General features: G+C 35.8%; 1 protein-coding gene across 20 annotated transcripts in view; it reads left to right on the top strand.

The window, feature by feature from the left end:
* Window positions 1–20,708, top strand: part of ROBO2 (roundabout guidance receptor 2) — a 1,684,719-nt gene that overhangs the window by 1,524,223 nt on the left and 139,788 nt on the right. The gene's annotated exons all lie outside the window — the stretch shown is intronic.

The following is a 20,708-nucleotide window of genomic DNA, read 5'->3' on the forward strand; positions in this document are numbered from 1 at the left end:
GTCATTCAAGTGTTTTCAAGTGTTTTTTTCTAATGAGCAAGTCTACCTTTATTTTTTTGAAGATTTTATTTATTTATTTAACACACACACACACACACACACAGAGCATGAGCAGGGGGAAGGGCAGAAACAGGCTCCCCGCTGAGCAGGGAGCCCTGCATGGGGCTCTCTACCCCAGGACCCTGGGATTTAAGATTTGCTTTGTCTTCCCCCTAGTCTTACCTTCTGAAACTATAGCCATCACTCCTACTACAATCATCATCTGCATAAAATTTCACATCCTGTGTTTTTTGTGATTTTTTTCTAAAAAAAAGAAATTAGGTTTTATTCAACTGACTTCAACTGACTGAAATTAAACATGCTTTCACAGACATCAGGCACCTTTTTTCTGCTCTCACCAGCAACTTCTATGGGTACTTAACTGAATGTATCCCTTCATTCAAAAAAACCTTGTTTTATTTATCACTAAGCCTCTGATACTATATTTTCTAAAATTGTATCATCAAAAACACTGGTCTGAAATGGACCAAACATTAGAAAGTGAGAGGTTCTTTGCTATAGGAATAAAACAAGTGAAACTTTTAATTTGGTTAGTTTTTCAGATTAAATAATGGGGAAAGTCATCTCTCTGCTTCCTTTGTCACTTTGCTGTTAGACACCTTGTTTTGAAGGAGTGTTGTTGTGGGAGTTCGTGAATGTGAGATTCCTCAAGTCTTCTCAGTGGAGAAACAGGTTAAAAAGCAAGAAGAGTTTATGGAGTGGCGTTATTAGCATCTATCCTCTATGTATAGTCAATAATTATCCTCAAGTTTGAGAGCACTTAATGTGTAATTTTAAAATGTTGATATGAATTTGAGAGATGAATTATATAGTAAAATTTGGCATAGTATAGGTGAAGGTTAATTTCAAATTACTGGGAGTAAAAAGCCTTGTCAATTTTTAAAAAGATTTTATTTAATTATTTGAGAGACAGAGAGAGAGAGAGAGAGCAGAACCAGGGGGAGTGGCAGAGAGAGTGGTAGAAGCAGACTCCCTGCTGAGCAGGGAGCCAGATGCTGGCTCCATCCCAGGACCCAGGGATCATAACCTGAGCAGAAGGCAGATGCTTAGCCTACTGAGACCCCAGGCACCCCAGCTTTGTCCATTTATTTAAAAACAAACAATCAGCCTTAATTTGGAATATTTTTGGCTTTGCAGAAAAATTACAAAGATAGTACAGAGAATTCCCATATACCTAATACTCAGTTTCCCCTCTTGTTAACATCTTACATTATGATGAAACATTTGCCATTCTTAATGAACAAACACTAATGCGTAATGATTAAAGTTTATACATTCTTTTGATTTCACCAGGTTTTCCATTAATGGCTTCCTTCTGCTCCAGGATCCAATCTAGGGCATTTAGTTGGGACTTTATAGAATATTGCATTTACTTTTCATGTTTCCTTAGTCTAGTATGACAGGTCCTCAGTCTCTCATTGTTTTTATGATCTTGACAGTCTTACGGGGTACTGGCTAGGTAGCCTACAGAACGTTCCCCAAACTTGAATTTGTTTTGTATTTTCTCACAATTAGATTGGATTTGTGGAGTGTTAGGGAAGAAAGCCACAGAGATTGCCCTTTTGTCACATCATATCAGGGGTTACATGATATCCATAGAACATCCCTCATGTTTCTGCCACTTTTAATCATTAAACAAGATCCAGTACACAAATGTTTCAGACATGGGAAGTTGAACAAGTGTGTTGCATTTTAATGGGTCAATGTCTTTGAATTAAGGTAAAATAAAACCTAATCAAGCCCAGTTTGATTTGTTCCCAGATTTCTTTAGGCATCAGATCATAAGTCTGACACCTTTAATTGCTACAATATTCTCCGATCTTACGAAGTTCATTTGCTTCGGATTGCAAATGAGAAAAACAAAAGAACAGTATGAATATTACATGTTTAGAACGGATGATAGAAAGGACTCTTAAGACAAGGTTGAAATTTTGAGAAATCTTACCTCCATTAACTTTCCTTAAAACATTGTCATAGGTTTCTGGCCTCTTTATTTTTCTATTACTGGCCTGATATTACGACTGTGCTTTATGTGACCAGCTAAATATTTTTAAAGTATTAAGCAAATGGAAATGCTGTGTAAGCTTTAAATTTTCCGTTAGAAAGGCTTAAAGAGAGGATCAGTGCAGTATAGAAATTGAGGTCAATATTTTTGTCACGATAGAAGCCATGTCCTCTTTCTTGAATTTTCAATCTTTAAATGGTATTTCAAAGAAGCTTATTCATTCTTAGATTTGTATTCATTAGCATAAGCTTCACTTATGCATAATGAGGGGGAAATAGACCTCTTTACTTGGTGAGGAATAACAGTAATGACTTTTAACCAACCGTAGCCTAAATCAACAACATTGATTCTATTACATTATTTAAGTCTCCGACTAGGGAGATGGCCATTGTTCTTGTGTAGGCAATTGTGTGAAGTGGTGTGGAGGATGACATTTCCTTGGCTTAACATTTAATGCAATTTGAATAAGGTTTGTGTAGTGGTTCATGCTTAACACATTTATAGTAAAGCTTTGTAGGGCAGCTGCATAGCCTGTAATTACTATGTAAGTAATATGTGACTATTTTTCTTTTGGAGACAAGAAAAGCTTTTCAATTCAAGTTTAAATTTATGAGATGCTGTGATAGCTATTTAAACCTTCGACACAGAAGAAGATATCTGTGCCAAACTTTCAGTAACCAGAGATGAATTAAGCGCATTTTTTTTTTATCTTTACTGTGAAAATATTTTTTTTAGTAGTACTCATATAGCTCCTTCTTTGATTTAGCCTTTAAACTCCTGACCTTTCTCAGTAACTATCTTTAATAAAATTAAAATGTACCCTTGGCGAGTTGTATTAAAGACATTTTTTTGATTAGATGAGTGTTTTGGTGAGGTGGGAAAAGTAGCAGTTCCTAAGGCCAGCAATAACCCTAATGCCCAACCAGGGAAAAGTTGTCTATTTGGCCATTTTCCATATAACAAAGAAACAAAGTGGGAAGGAGCATTTACCTTATTACATGCTTCTGTCAAAATGTTAATTGTTTGCTGAAACTTCTGAAGATGCTACTGTTTCACAACCGGAAGTTTTAGGGAGAAAAAAGAAGTCATTGCTTTGATCTGTGACTATGTCAAGTATCAGTATCTTTTTCAGAGGGGCTCCATATACATGTGCTCAAATAAGTGAAAACCAACTCATCTATTATGGACGAGAATTTTACATACCAATATGAAAATGAAATAGGTAGAGGGAATAAGATGGGGAGGTAAGGGGAAAGAAGGGAAAGATTTTATTATTTATAATGATTATTTTAATGATTATTTTTTTTAAAACAGGGTTTTGTTTTGTTTTTTTTTTTAAGTGTAATTTAACCCACTGAGCCACCCAGGTGCCCCTTTTTTAAGTGTAATTTAAGTGGTAGAATGTACCCTTTTCAGAATCACCTACATTTATTAAGTGCCTACTATATTTAAATGCTCACTGACAGTATGTTTAAAAAAAGTCATTTTCAGCAAGATAAATATACTGTTCTTGGTTGTTTGTTTTTTGTTAACCAGATTGGGTGATGTGGGAAAGTATTTACAAACACAATACATTAAAGAAAGTCAGGACTAAAGTAATCCTAGTCTCTTCCTTGGGTACCACATCTTTTTTCTCAGGCAAACCTAGAGCTTTTTGCTAATTAATACTCTTTTGATGACTCGTGCTTTCCTCACATCTTTCCACAAAGTGTTTCATATGATAAAAGTTTCTAGTATTTTTAATACTAAGACAATATTTCATCTTAGGCTATGTTTCTCCTCCCTCGTGCTCTCTCTCACTGTCTCTCTCTCTCAAATAAAAATAAAATAAAAAAATCTTTACCACATGGATAGTGCATATTTGTTACATCAAAATAAAAATACATACATATATATAATATACATATATATCCTGAAGCTCTATGAAAAATACCATGTATTAATATGAAAGAAACAATATAATCAATTTACAATGAAACAAATAAAAATTAAATTGAAAGACACCAACACTACAGTATTCTGTTTAATTGACTAGTAGTGAGGAGAATAAAAATATCCCTTCTCAGAAATTAGTTAAGGAGTAGTGCAATGAATCTAATTGCAATTTCTTATCTGGGCCTGTCAGTACAGTTTGTATTTCAGTTAATTATTGGCAGTCTTTTAAAGAATTGCAAATAGGAGATTTAACGTACTTCATCATTCATATAATTTTGTTGTATCACCGTATAGCTAGCGCCATGATTTTTTCTATTTCATTTTTATTTATTTTCTAAACCAATTCTAAAGTGACACTAACTTTCTTAATAAAGATCTAGAGTACAGTAAGGAATGTTCATAATAGCTTGTCAGAGCAAAAAGGAAATAAAATATGCCATTTACATTCTTATGTATGCCTGCAAATTTTAAATGCGGTTGATGGCTTGCACATAGTGGATATAATTCATGAATATTTCATAAAAATAGAAAAGGGACTTGAGACTAAGAATTGCAAGATATATGGTGCAAAATTCTTTCAATTTTCTTGAAGCCACTGACAAATTCCTTTTTCTAAAGTGCGAGTCTATTTTAAGAGAGATTTTTTAGAGTTCTTAGTTCTGTGAAATGTGAGATTCACATAAATACATGAATCCTTAAGAAAAGAAACTGAATAGAATCACTTATAATTCCTTTTTTTTTTTTGTAACATTTTTACACTAAGTGGCTCTTTTCACTTAGCCCTGGAAAATGTTCTTATATTAATTGTTTTGAAGCTCCATTGTTTAGAGCATGTGCTTCTGGGATGGAGAGATGCTGAACAGGTGCTCAGCCTCGCTGCTGAGGAGATGGGCCTTCTTCACATACAGTGTGTGCTTCAAGGACATGTGGTAATTTGGGCTCCTGCTAAATAGCCACACTGATTAGATGGGCTGGTCGAGATTGGTCAATTAATTTTTTTAGAAAAGAAGGAAAAGAACTGAGAGCTGGAGAAAAGCAATGTATGTAACACATGATACATGACATCTGAAAAGTGGATTGGTTCCTAAGGTTTAGAAATATTAAAAAAAATAACAAGTATAAACGAATATTCTATGATTTTTCAGCTAACCAGATGCCTTAGCTGTTCTGTCTAGAGAAAAAATTAGAACTACATGTACAATTAGGTCTTTTAAAGGGAGGTATTTTAAAATAGCTACCAATAGCAAGAAGAATGTTGAGGCCATTCCCAGAGATGTTAGACTTTAGGCTTGTTCTGACACTGTTCAATCATTTATCTGTTTAGTTATACTCCCATGTTCTGGAGATGGTGTTTGACATATTTCTCTACCACTAACTAGGAGTGTGACCTTGAAGAAGATATTTAAACTCTGTGTTTTACATTCCGAAGAAATGGACCAGCAATGCAGTGGGACTAATGACTAACCTACACTTTGATTCGTTCGTACAGAGTGAATAATTATGCCGTCCATTCTAACTCAAAGGGTTATTAAAATGATAACTAATTCAAAGCACTGTAAATACTGTACCACGGATACACGTAACAAGTGCTCCAGTTTTATAAATTCAGCTGATTGTTGGCATTTATTACTTATATAAAAACTATAAGGGAAATATAGTGAAGGTGAAAAATATTGAGTATTCAATTTCTAGGACACTCTTTCTTTGGCCAATTTCTATAGAAACACATAAAATTCCTTTGATTCAATAAATGTCACTTTTGTTTTTAAAATCATATGGATTTATTTATATATTTGGCTAGCCAGTTTTTCTAGCCCGAGAGTTACCTCCAATTTTTCTACCTCTGAAAGATTGTGCATGGCCCAGATATTTCATCATCGCCTCAGTTCAAAAAGATATCTTGGTTGGGACTTTCAAATTTCACACATTATAATCTATCATTTGTCATCTCATTATAGGAAAACCATCACTTTTGTAAGAAGACTATTGAAACAATAAAAGCAAGTAGTTTTGAAGAACATGCTATTTGTCACACACTTCTGCATGTTAATTACGTTATTTTCAATAGTGTTCTAGAAAAATGCAACTCCCCATTTGAGAGATATGGAGGTAGAAGCTTAAATAATTTTCTTCCAAAGTCACACTTAATACATGTTAGGGCCAGGACTTGATTTAGAATATGTCCAGCATAAAATACGTATTTTTAAAAAGATTCTATTTATTTGACACAGGGAGAGAGATCTCAAATAAGCAGAGAGGCAGGCAGAGAGAGAGGGGGAAGAAGGCTCCTTGCTGAGCAGAGACCCAGATGCGGGACTCGAACCCAGGACATTGAGATCATGACCTGAGCTGAAGGCAGAGGCTTAGCCCACTGAGCCATCCAGATGCCCCTAAAATATATATTTTAAACTAATGGGCTTCATAATTATGTGATTATTAATTGTTTATGCACTTGAGCCACTTGCAAATTTTATATTTAGATAAAATTTTAGATAATCAGTTAGAAACACTCTATTACGAATAACTTTATGGGATTAATATAGCATTAATGTTAAGGGTAATTTTTAGACCAATTTCATAAGCCACACATAAATTCTCTTAGTGTTTTGAAAAAGTTAAATTTGGACCAGGTCAAAGTTACCTTGTTGGAAGTTGAAAATATAGATTTTGTTTACAAACAGGATTAATTAGCAACTTTCAGAGGGATGCCAAAATGGTCCTTTCTCTGTGTTTTCATCAAATAGGTGCTAATAGTTGCTGTTAACACAAAACTAATTGCCGCTTAGGTTGAGGAGTGCAAGTTGCCCCATCCTGTGACCACACTGGCCCATCTGTTGAGAATCTCTGCTCGGGAACAATGCAGGAACTGGCATCCAATTTGGGTTCTGGCCAGTGGTCAACTAACAAGCTGGGACACACTTGGAATATGCAATGCCTTGAAGTCAAAGATGTCCGTTAACTGGCAGCTCCTGTGTTGTGTCGAGGCAGAGCCAAGACCAGGTGCCAGTCTGCAGAGCAAAAGATTCTGCCTGAGTGCCACCTGTCATTGGCACGTGGGTGTTGTCCAACATGGGAGCTGCAGCAGGTTTGTTCCATCCATCAAAGTGAAGCACGTTCGAGAATTCACTAGACAGGCATCAGGGGGCTCCAGCAATGTTTTTCCGTAGCCCGAATTATAGGACAAGTCAAAGACTTACCAAGACATAGCCACTGTATCAAGCCACGGGTGGGTATATTGGATATTCACTGTTGGAGACACAGTTTCTAGTCCCTAGATTCTTACCTTAACTGTAAACAAAATATAAAAAGGAGAAAGTTCTTTAACTGACCATGTTAACACAAATCCTTGCCTTCACATGACAGTTTGTGTTTAGAATCCCTTCGATGATTTCGAATCCCTTGGGGGTTTTTCTTAAGATACACTTTTTTTTTTTTTTAAGATTTTATTTATTTATTTATTTATTTGACAGGCAGTGATCACAAGCAGGCAGAGAGGCAGGCAGAGAGAGAGAGAGGGAAGCAGGCTCCCTGCTGAGCAGAGAACCCGATGTGGGACTCGATCCCAGGACCCCGAGATCATGACCTGAGCCAAAGGCAACGGCTTAACCCATTGAGCCACCCAGGGGCCCTTAAGATACACTTCTGATAGACTTTCGCTGTTGTTGTACTTCTTCATCAGTTGTCATTGCAATGGGGGCCTACAAGGTGAAGTTGAATTTAGGAAATTAGCAATCTTATCCCAGCTCTGCCAAAATGCATCATGCTGTTTTAAGTAATTTACATAATATCTTGAGTATCAGAGTCCATATCTGTAAAATGTGTAAGTTGGATAGGATGGCTTCTGTGCCTTTAAATTCTGAAGTGGTTTGATTCTGTGAATGGCAATAACTCAGAACATTTTAACAAGTATGATAACACATTTTTATAGGAGGAAAAAAACCCAGAAATTTAAAATGGATGGGCCTAAAGAGGAAAATTAAAGTATCCATCTGCCCATATATCGCTGACAACTACTTTTTATATTTTGCACATATCCTGTCATATATATATATGTATATGTATATATAGGCATATTATATATAAATATTCATATATGTTATATAAATATTTATATATTATATATAATTTATATATGTAAATATATATATATATAGACATATTTTTTCATTCAAAATTGCCTTTGATCCTAAGTGCTTATTTAGGTTTTTGTAGGAAAATTCTAGTATTGATTCAAAAGACTTGTTTTTTATTGCATTTTCCTTTTCTATAAATATAATATTAATACATTGTATTTACATTGTGCTTACTCTATACAAGACCTATGCTAGGCATTTTACATTAATATATTTATTCTTAAGCAGCCTTATGATATAAATGCTATTGTTGGGGCGCCTGGGTGGCTCAGTCGGTTAAGCGCCTGCTTTCAGATCAGGTCATGGTCACCGGGTCCTGGGATCGAGCCCCACATTGGGCTCCCTGGTCAGCAGGGGAGCCTACTTCTCTTCTCCCTCTGTCTGCTGCTCTGCCTACTCGTGGTCTCTCTCCATCTCTCTAATAAATAAATAAAATGTTTTTTTAAAAATGCTATTGTTATTCCCATATTACAAGTTGAAAAATGGGACACAAAGAGGATAATATGACCAAGTCAGTCATCTAGTAAGGGATCTAGGATGTCTGGCTCCAAAGCCTACACTCTTGACCACTAAATAGAGGTGCTGGGTGGAAACAATATTTTTCCATTCTCCATTTAGGATTAAATATTAGGAAAAGGCAGCTTAAGAAACGTTTGCCTCTCAGGTGGTCACAAAATATATCGGTGTAATGAAGTACATCTACATGATTTTATAACCTTTATCATAATGCCACTTATCAGTAATATATATCATATCAAATAAGTATGCATGATTTTAAAAATTATCTTTACTTCCCACTGCCCACTGAAACACAGTTTAAAATAATTCTGTCTTTATTATCACAGAATATTTTAGCTCAATATATTCTTGTGTTCCTCTTTTGATTTTCTTTCTTTCTTTATTTTAGTGAAAGAGAGAGAGTGTGTGTATATGAGTGCAAGCACAAGCAAGGGAAGGGACAGAAGGGGAGGGAGAGGGACAAGCAGACCCCATGCTGAGGGGGAAGCCCAGTGTGGGGCAAGACACTGAGACCCTAAGACCCCAACACCACAGCCGCTAGACCATGACTGATCAGAAACTGAGAGTCAGACGCCCATCCAATGGAGAACCCATGCACCTCTATTCTTGTGCTCTTCTTAACACTGTATCTGAAAATAAAAATGAAGTCCCTGAGAACACAAAAGAAGCTAAAGAGTTACTTGCTGTGAGAATTAAACCATTTAAGTATATAAATCTAGAACTATAGACTTTCCTAGAGCATGTAGTTTAATTCATCTTTTCATCTGTGCTGCCTAATGGTACTCAGACAGTGATTGAATTTACCAAAAGAGCATTATTCTACATTTTCCTGATAGTATTTGATTGTCAGCCATTCTATGGACAGTTGTGAATTGGTTGACAGGACTGAGATCTAGACTTTATATTTCCTAAAGTGTGGGGCTATTATCATCACCATTATTATTGTCATAATTATTATTATTTCTTATAATGGTCCTTTGGGAAAAGTTGCTGCTCAATCCAGTTATTCAAAACAATTGGTATGAATTGAAAGGGAAAGGAAAAAAAAAACCCACAAAGAATAACTTGAGACCTAGTATTAAAATAGCATGATGGAGGAGAGTTATATTTTTATTAGTATGTAAAGGAGATACAGTTGTCAAGGAAAAGAGACAAAACTCAACTACTTTCAAAGCTTTGTAAGAGTAGACCCAGCTCCACAGGGTAGAATCGATTATTGGAGAAATTTAGTTTGTGCATAGTATCAACTCATTGGAGTTTCATGCTCAAAGGTCACATTTGGTAGTGGAGGGGGGTGGGTGCTGTTATTGAGACGCAATGAATCTTTCTTTGTCAAGAAATTAAATTACTAGAAGTCTCTTCTGGGAAGGTGATTCATGATATAAATCTATGGGGTAGACCTGTGACAAGATCTCAGTGCAGAAATTTTGCCAGTCATTCTTACAATGATTGTGACCGTCACAATTATAAAAGTTTCTATAATACCTTTCAACTAATTTCATCAAATATTTAGGTGTTTGGAGCCTTTATAAAGGATAGTTATTTAAGTATTATGCATCACTGCAATCCATATAAAAATGGCACTTGTTACAAAAAATATATAATATATATTATACATATATGTCAGATAAGTATTTCATCCATTAATCTGCATTTTCTAAGAGTTTGTTCAACATTTTACCACAAATAGTAGAACCTTTATTTGAGAAATTCTATAGAGAGAAATAAAGAAAATATTTTATCCTTACTATGAGCATAATTTATAGCAAAATGTTAATTCTGTCAAAGGAATAATTAAAAAAATCTCTAATGTATACTAATAAAATATTAGATTTCAAAAATTCAAAAATAATTATATATATGTATTGAACATTTTTAGTGTTCTTAGTGCAACAGATTTCTAAAAAGATGAGTTAGTTCTAAAGGATTTTAGTAGCGGGTAGAAGATATGTACAGCATTAACTATTAAATAAGGCAAACTATGTAAAAAGTATAATACACATGACTCTTTAGGGTTTCAGAAAAGCAAAGCTGCTTTAGTCCCACATGACATTAGAGATGGGTCGGAAAAGGCAAACAGAATTCTCCTAAGTGGAGCTGCAAAGAATATTCCAGCACAATGGACTATTCCAAGCACTATGGAAGCAGGATGAAAAACCTTTGGTGGTGGAAAGTATAAGCCAACAATTAGTGGTTCATTTTGCCTGAAGTGGGGTGGAGTGGCACTTAAGGCCAACAAGGTTAGTTGAGGCTTTATTATGAAAGCCTCTGATTCCAAATAAAGTGTTTGTACTGAACACACTGTGAAACGGGGATTCACTGAAGCACATTCAATAGGAAGGTATCTTTGTCTCTATGTTTAAAAAACCGATTCCCATATTTTATGTAGGAGAGTTTGGAGTAGAGAATGCTTGGAGTTTGGAGTAGAGAATACCTGGGGGAAGTTGTTTAAAAGGTAGTTAGGGGACTCCAGTGGGACATACAAATATCGATATTAATGCAACTGGAAATTCAAAGAAAAGCCTTTTTTTTTAAAAAAAAAAAGAGGGATTATACATCAGGATTCATGAGAAAAGAGAAGATAACGCTAATACTAAGGCTTATAACTTGAATGACAGATGTTGTCTCTAATAAATATGGAAGTCAAAAGATTTGTTTAACCCAACTATTTGCAATCACATAATAATATCTTATGTCACTGAAATCAGGCTGGAATTGTTTGCAAGATCCAGCAATACTTTTTCTCTGAGTTAGGGAGAAAAAATTGCCAGATCCAATATATGTTATCTATGGAAAATTTTTCCTGATGTCACAGTTGTTAAAATAGGAAAAATGGGTGTCTTAAAATTGATTTAAGGAGTACTAGCTAATTTTTCAAATGCTTTACATGCAGAGAAATCATTTAATCCTCAGTTTCCTCATGAAACGTGCTTCATATCATTCTTATGTTACCATAGGAAGAATCTGAGGGATAAACTCAAGTGGTAGAGAGGGATTTGAACCCATCCAGGCACACTAGCCCTAAAGTCTGCTCTCTAAACTGCTATGCTTAAATAATCTATTTTTTTAAAGATTTTATTTTTAAGTAATATTTTTAAGTACACCCAACATAGGGAGGGCCCAAACTCACAACTTTAATATCAAGTGTTGCATATCCCACTGACTGAACCAGCCAGGTGCCCCAAAATAATACATCATTAAAGAAAATATATTATATTATATTGTGTTATATTACATTACATTATATTATATTATTCATTTCTTTTACGTAGGTTCCATGCCTAGCATGGAGCCCAATGTGGGACTTGAACTCAAAACCCTGAGATCAAGACCTGAGCTGAGATCACCAGAGGCTTTTTTTTTTTTTTAAGATTTTATTTATTTGTCAGAGAGAGAGAGGGAGAGAGAGCGAGCACAGACAGACAGAATGGCAGGCAGAGGCAGAGGGAGAAGCAGGCTCCCTGCCAAGCAAGGAGCCCAATGTGGGACTTGATCCCAGGACGCTGGGATCATGACCTGAGCCGAAGGCAGCTGCCTAACCAACTGAGCCACCCAGGCATCCCAGAGATCATCAGAGGCTTAACTGACCAGTCCACCCAGGGGCACCAAAGGAAATTATATTAAAGTAATAACAAACAGTATATATATTTTTAAAGATTTTATTTATTTATTTGAGAGCGAGAGAGAGCATGAAGTCAAGGGAGAAGGAAAGTCCTCACTGAGTGGAAAGCCCAGATCATGACCTCCACTGAAGGGAGATGCTTAACCAACTGAGCCACCCAGGCATCCCAGAAACACTGTATTTTTTTCAGGGCCCACAAGTCTTATGCTAGGTGCTTGCAGAGTTATAATTAATCTTCCCAACAACCTTGAAGTATGAATCCCCTTTTTAACAGTGCAGGAAACTGAAGCTTTGGGACAGTGAGCATCCTTGTGCTCAAGGTCACAGGACCTATGGGCAGCAAAGCAGGATCCAAACCCCAGGTCTCTCTGCATGAAAGCTTGTTTCATTTCTGATTTTGGACCTGGAATACCCTTCCATGTTTTACTAAACATTATATGTGTATACTGTTTAGTAAATATATATATATATATATATATATATATATTTCTGTGTAACTAAGAGAAAACAGTGTTAATTGCTGTTATTGTAATGGGAATATTGGGAGACATTTTTGATTGCCAAGTTTTTGCCCCAAATTGCCATTTTTGAGACATTTGGAGGATTCAGTGCTACCATTACCTAATGGGGAGAGGCTAAGAATGCTGCTCCACAGAAGACTATGCACAGGACCATTCCCACAGTAAAGGATAACATGGCCCAAAATGTCAACAGGACTGAGGTCGAGAAACCCTGATCTAGTAGAAAAGATGACGTAGGCATCGCTTACCTGAATGCTATTTTATATGATTTTTATTTTTTGTTTTATAATTTTAGGGCAAAAATAATAGAATATAGTTCAAAGAAAGAGATGTCAAAGTCTTTCCTTATTGCCTTAACTATGAAGTTTACACCAGTGAGACAGACAGATAATACCATGGCTGGATTTGACAGAAATACATCATCATCGAATACAAGAAGGTCCTTTGGTTCACAAATGACTTGAGATGAATGTATATTTTTGCATATTTTTAGAATATATGAGGCATGAGATGTTTCTTTATATTTCTTCCTCATTAAATAGTTGCTGAATTGATAGAACTCGTTAAGAGTAGCTTAATTAGAGAAGTGTCCAAACCTTCTGTTTTCAAATATATCTAGCAACCTACATGTTATGTGATACACTTAATGATAACATGTGCCCCCATGTAGCTGTGTTGAATTCCTAAATTATTCCAGAAGCATATTTCATGAGGAGATTTCTGTGGGCAGAAGAGGAGAGCAAGAGAGCCTTGTGACTCTTCCATAGTATAGTCCAAAGTGAACTTCCTTATGCAGAGCACCCTTTCCCCTCCCTCAGCTTGTCTCACTTTGAACACCCATGGAATCTTCTGGAAGTTTATCCCATGAGGACCACAAGGCCACTAAATAGATGACACATTCAAAGATCCATTTCACTCTGAATTTACAATCCCTATTGCACAGAGTTCTTTCTTGACTCAGAAGAGAACAAAAGCAGAACTGCCTGTCAAAAATACCTGCTCTGAGCTGTGGATTTTGTGGGTTGTTGTGGGTTTAATCCCTGAAGTCCTTTTCTAACTGAACTTAAAAGTTGAGATTAATTTCTAACAAAACACACAACTATGAGATAGATTCACTTTTCCAAACCTGATGTTATAGTTCCTAGTCCTATTGTAAAACCAAATTGTCTTAAATGAATTTAAGCCAATAATAAATTCTAAATTGAAGGATAATTTAACCTGCCTCCACCACTTTATTTGTTCCAACATGCTTTCCTTAATTGTGATTTGTTGGCGATTTTTACCATAAAATTTCATGTTCTAATTAAACAAACTTACGGAAATAATACTACTAAAGTTTTAAAAGTACTTAAAGTAATGCATTTAAGGAATAGCAGATATTATTTTATCTGAATAAATCACAAGGGTGGTTGCATATTAAGGATAGCAAAGAATTAGATATTCCTTTCTGCTGTTATGAACCAAATGAAAATCCTAGAATCTCTAGAATGGTTTGAATTTAATCTTATATGAATGTGGTAGAAAGTAGTACATGATGTACACACACACGCACACACACACACACACACACACGGTTAATCTCTAAACTTTCAAGGAATTTAAATTTAGTGAAAATCCACTGGGTGTGGTGCAAAAACAATGAATACTGTTACACTGAAAAGAAATAAAATAAATAAATTGAGTGAAAATCATTATAAATATGAGGTGATATTAAACGTTCTCTGCAATCTTGAAAACAATAATGTAATCATCAGTGATAGGTCAGTGCCCTCTGCAGATAATACCAAAAACAAAAAGAAAAACAAAACAAACAGAACAAAACAAAAAAAGCAGCCTAATTCAAAAGAAAATCTATATGCCAGCCAAATAGTGATATCATGTCAATGATAAAAAAATAGTTCTAATTTTAAGATTGTAAAGGTAAATCCTTTAATGTTAATGTTTGATGTAATGAAAGATTATCAGTGATGAAATATACTTTTATCTGTACTTTTATCATGTAATTTTGACATAAAAGTTAATTTTTAACTTAAACTTTTGGGACCTCACTCTTTTCTTACTGCTGTATATTGAACTTGAGTATCTTTATCTGGGCAACAGATGAAATCATAGAACAAGGATAGGTGTGAGCAAGGTTATCCTCTGTAACTTAGTATCTCCTTTAAACTATGGATTGCTCTGGGGCCCTGTGCACTGTATTGTTAATTGTAGTATTAGTCAATGATTCAGAAAAAAATGAACACAGAAAATGTTTCAAAATAAAAATTATGAGTAAAAGATAAAATTTAACTAACTTCAGTCAAAGTTCAGGGGCTGAAAATAAGGTGATTTTTTAAAAAGATTTTATTTATTTATTTGAAAGGTAGAGTGGGGAGGGCACAGAGTTTGAGTGAGAAGGAGAAGCAGACTCCCTGCTGACCAGAGAGCTTGATGCAGGGCTGGATCCCAGGACCCTGAGATCATGACCTGAGCAGAGGGCACATGTTTAACCCGTTGAGCCATCCAGGTGCTCCTAAAATGTATCTTAGTGCTCAAAATGGGCCCTATGTTGTTCACAGCCTCTCTACTCTACAGACTTGGCATTTTGTTATCAGTGATGTTTGGTCCTGGTGAAAAATACCCTTTTCCTGTGTATGTACACCCTTAATTTATTCCTTCATGAACAAATTGATCTTGACTACCTATTAGATTCAATTCACTGTACCATGCTCTGAGGATACAACTGTGAACAAAGACATGACCATGCTTTCATAGAGCTTCAACTCTGAAACTGTGGAGAGACATCAAACACATTAATTTTGTGTCAGGATAAACAGAAGTAGTTAGGCTCTAGGGAGACAGAATGGGGGAATGGGGAGGTATGGAAAAAAATCCAGATGTGAAGACACAGCACATGCAGAGATGCAGGAACAGGAAAGAGCCTGAGAATTCTGATTACAGTTGGGGGCTTGACTATAAGGTAGCCAATGGTGCAAGATGGGAATGGAGAGGTGAGCAGAGACCAGGTCGGGAAGGAACATTCTGGGCAGGTTCAGAGGTTGGGACTGTTCTCTAGAGACACAGTTGAGGGTAAATTGAAGCATTTATAAGTCTACTCTTTGTAAGTAAAGAAGGGTAGGCTATTGTATTGATACATAATAACACAAGAAAAGTGAGGATGTTGGCAAACGACTTATGGAACACAGAAGCTAGGTAGGATAGAGGAGGCAGTGATGATGGAAAGAGTAGATAGAAATGCGGAAGAGGCTCAGTTTATAAACTTATACAGCAGGAAATGTCTGAGGTTATAGCAGCATCAGGCATTTAAACATCAAATTGTAAAAGTGAGCTATTCCCGTTGAGAACAAGGTTCAGGATCTGCTCTGAGACAATGGCCAAAAGAAGACGAAGACACTTTCACTGGAGGAAGAGATATAAGTGAAGTGAGGGGCAGCCATGGACAATCTCAGGTGACATTTATTGAGCATTTACTATCTACCAAGTTCAAGTCTCAAAACTCTAAATATTTTAACTCATTTAATTCTTAAATCAGTCCTATGAAGTAAGTCCTATTACCATATTTTCTAAAGAGGAGGAAATTCTAAGGGTTCCATGTGCAAACAGGATAACATGATTCCCTTTCAAATAGGATAGGATTTGGGTTTGGTTTGGTTTAATTTATAGGAAGAATAAGCCACCCGTTTTAAAGAATATTTATTGTGTAACTAGTTCATATTAGGCACTGAGTAATGGAATGGCACAGAGGATACTTCCCACATCCCTTTCTCCTCCACCCTTTCACCAACTTTCGGGAAACAGCCAGATTTCCACTGAGATGTGAAGCGAAGTTAAAAATCTGCGAGAGAGGATAAAGAGGTTTTTACAAATCAGTGAACTGGTATGTCAGAAGCTACAGTGAAAAATATTGTGGAGGTGGTTACCAAAAAAAAAGAATTGTGAGAGGTTATATCAGAGGAGACAAAGCTCGCTGCAGAGGTGAAACATGAGAGAACGAGATAACAAGAGGAGATGGAAACGGAGTGGTGACTAAGGACAACAGCTCTGAACTTTGTAGTTGCTCAGAAATTTACCAAGAGAATTAATCCCTGGAGACCCCATTGTCTGTCACAGGAGGAGAAGATGGGGGGACCAGGGCACTCCAAACACAGCAGCAGCCTGCCGTGATTAAAACTTACAGGCACTCTGAGTTTGGGGTGAGCAGGATGCTTTGGCCTTTCTGGGAGGGCTCAGCTGCAGTTTGGTTTAATTGCTCAAGCTCCAGAGAGAGTCTCTGGTTTTAAGGTGGTGGCAGTGGCCAGGATCCTGGGCAGTGTTCTTTAGGGCCTGGTTATCCAGGGATCAGAAATTTGCACTTCATCAAATCAATTACAGTATTTTTTTATCCTAGCGGGCATTTTTGAACATTTTTTGTGTTTGCATTCTTTTAGCTTTTTAGTTGGAAAATGCCCTGCTCTCTCAGTTGTGCTAAAGGGAGACGGGGTAGAGGGGTTTTGCGCCTATGGTCAGAATGACAAAGCCACCTATGCCTGGCATGGAGGTAATAAGGAAAGCATTTAGGGAAAGCCAAGAGAATCTGAAATATTTTTTTGTTATTTAGGGCAGGATCAAATGCTGTCATATTTTAAGTTTCATTTTGGCTTTCAGTAGATGCTTCCAGAACAGCAAGTTCTCTTCATAGACTGCCTTGTAGCTCATTATTTCCCTACAAGTCTGATCTCCCAGGGTTTTGTTTTCTTTCCTTTTCCAATGAATATTACATTAATTTTCATTTATTAAGAAGATATCTGTCCTTCATACTGGTCTTAGGTACCCTTCCCAGAAATGCTTATGATCTGAATCCTGAAAGAATAGGTAGACAATTCTGCTTTCAATGTAAACCTTAACTTTTATAACTGCAGTACATGTATTATGTACTATATATTATATATCATAATTGGTATTATATATTATAATTAGTATATCAGTAGCATAATAGTAGATAAAAAAAAGATGTGATCTGGGTTGCCTCTAAAGTATAAATAACTTGACTCAGTATCCCTTTGCCCAAAAAATAATGGCCTATTGTGCTCATTCTTGGGTCCCAGAGATCAACCTTTAAAGAACATGACTTTAGAATATATTTAAGAGTTACAGAGTATGAAAATATCACCTGGGATGTGGGTTGCCAAGAGGCGCTTCCATGAGTTGTTTTTTTTTTAATTTTCAGAAAAACAGTATTCATTATTTTTGCACCACACCCAGTGCTCCATGCAATCCATGCCCTCAATAATACCCACCACCTGGTACCCCAACCTCCCACCCCCTGCCTCTTCAAACCCCTCAGATTGTTTTTCAGAGTCCATAGTCTCTCATGGTTCACCTCCCCTTCCAAGCTTAATAATAGTTTCAAATGTTGTCTGTGGAGGAATTTTGTTTGAAGAATTGTGAGCAAGAAGATTGTGTTAGGAAAATTGACCAACTTTTATCCACTTCCAGCTTTTAAGAGTGAAAAAAACCAAAAGATTTAAATTTCTCGGAGAAAGCTGATGTTTTATATAGGAGTGCCTCGATTCAAAGTTGGGAGTTGTCAGCATTAATTTTTTTTGAGCAACTGAAAATCACTGCTGAGTTCTAAATGGCTGTTATCTCCACATCCACTGCCATCCATGTGGAGCTTTCGGGTGGTTGATGGGTATGTCTTTACTTATCTATGAATGACTCCATAAAATTAATGATTAATTTTTATCCTGAAAATCCTTCTGTTGAAAGCAGGCAATAGACTTTGTGACATTTCCATATAAAATCTCCATAGTTAAATTTTCATGGAATTACGGAACCATGGAACGCTCACGATTGTAGATGTTTCTTTGTTTCCTGTAAGAGTTTAAAAGGCGTAGGGTGATCTTCAACTGACTGCAAGTATTTTGAAAATATAAAAGCTAACTTTTTAAACTCTCCCTAAAATGAAAGGCATATTTACTTACATAGACATTAAATATTTCCTGGTTCAATTCATCGTTTTTACTATTGGCCAACATAATGATTCATAAAGCAGATACATTATAAAATTGTAAATGCTAATTCAAAACATTTGTTGTAGGATTGGAGCCAGACATCTTGCAGCAAGAAGTAGTAGGTGATTTCAAAAAGGAAAGATATTGAGAAAATAAATTTCCTTCCATGAAAAACAAAGGAGCTTTTGAAATGAGAACAGCCATTCAAGAATTTTTATTAGTGTAGAATCCTCACATAATTCAAGTAAGGTGATGAGATACGTGGGTTTGTACCAACCATGGTAAAATCACACTTCATAACAGAAGTTGTGGTGTGTTTTCTTTTGTTCTTTTATCGTCCCAAATTCTAAAGTCACTGTGGAAGGCTTGGACCGAGAGGTCCCTAAATTATCTGAATAATATTCACAAAAGCCAGAAAATAAAGGAAAGGTTCTACCTTAGAAGCTCACAATGCATTAGGGATTGCAGAGTGTGAGAAATGTATGAAATGTGGTTTTGTTATTAAATTTTGCCAGTTTTCAAAAATCTTGTTTGGTATTTTCAAAGTAAATTTAGATATATAGGAAATCTTCCCACTACCTATGAAATTTTTGTCTGGAGAAAGAAATAAATTCGATTCTTTAAATTTAGAAGTGATCTGAGAAGATAGTATTCTGCTCCTTAAATATGAATAATATTTTCTCTTTGGAAACACTTTTAAGATTCATCATCAAATACGAGATCTCACACCAATGGAACCTTGCACATAAACTGTTATTGTCAGTTTTAAAATAAATTTATTTTGTTTTGTGGATTATTTAGCTGAACAGATGGTAATGGTTTTGACACAATTCAGTTTCCTTTCCTTTCTTTCTTTCTTCTTTCTTTTTTTCTTTCTTCTTCTTTCTTTCTTTTTTTATTTGGGAAAAAATAGAATACAAAACCCAGAGCTTCTTTTCCCACTTGGTCACAGCTGGTTACCAATCAATCTCAATTCACGGTACAGTGATGATAGCACATGTTGTCCGGGGGCCAAATCTGATTGGGTTGCATTTTTCAGCAGTGTTCCGTATCGGGGGAAAAAAGGTATCTTTATGGTGGGGACTGTCAGCACATGATTGTACAACTGTCATTAATCAAACCTGGCAACAATGACTGCATTTATGCCAGTCTGAGACTGACAGATTTTACAATCAAAATCACCCAATTTCTATGAGGATTTCCTCACCAGTAATTTTTTTTTTCCATCCATTTCATTGTTTTTCCTGCTTTTCATTAAAGTCAGAAAATACCTCCTACATGTTGATCATACATATTGTACCATATTTACAAAGTAGCTGTTTTATATCAAAGTAGGCTTTAGGCATTTAAAATGTATTCTCAACTACTTTAAGAAGGCTATAAGAAATCAAGACAAAACTTAGGTACATTAGATGGCTTACTGAAAGGATAATTGTAGAATATGTGTGTATTAGTAAACATTTATGAGCCTCCTAGGATTACAGTTGGTTTTAGAGTAATAGTGAGTGAAATATTGGTAAAGTTATATTCTGGAGTTTTTGGAACTGTGACTATAAAATTACTGGCACAGAAATGCACACCTGCCCAATGCACACTCACACAGAGTCATAACACACTGGTCAGTGGAAGGGGCGTGTTGCTCTGGGTTAGAAGAATGAATGTACTTGCTGCGGAGAATACTGATTCTTGTCTCTTTATAGCTCAATACAACAATCTCAGCGTCTTCTATAAAATGGTGTTTGGAAATAAGCATTTTTTTCTAAGTTGCTTCTTGTTGTGAAACCATGTATTAAACTCTGTTGCAAACTATAAAGATCTCTCTAAATGTAAGGAGCTATTAATCATAATTTTGTATACAACTCAGTCAATATTTACTTTCTAAGAAAAATGAGCATTTCTCCAATTATCTAATGTAAAAGT

Source organism: Neovison vison, chromosome 6, assembly GCF_020171115.1.
Source record: "Neovison vison isolate M4711 chromosome 6, ASM_NN_V1, whole genome shotgun sequence".
Lineage (NCBI taxonomy): Eukaryota > Metazoa > Chordata > Mammalia > Carnivora > Mustelidae > Neogale > Neogale vison.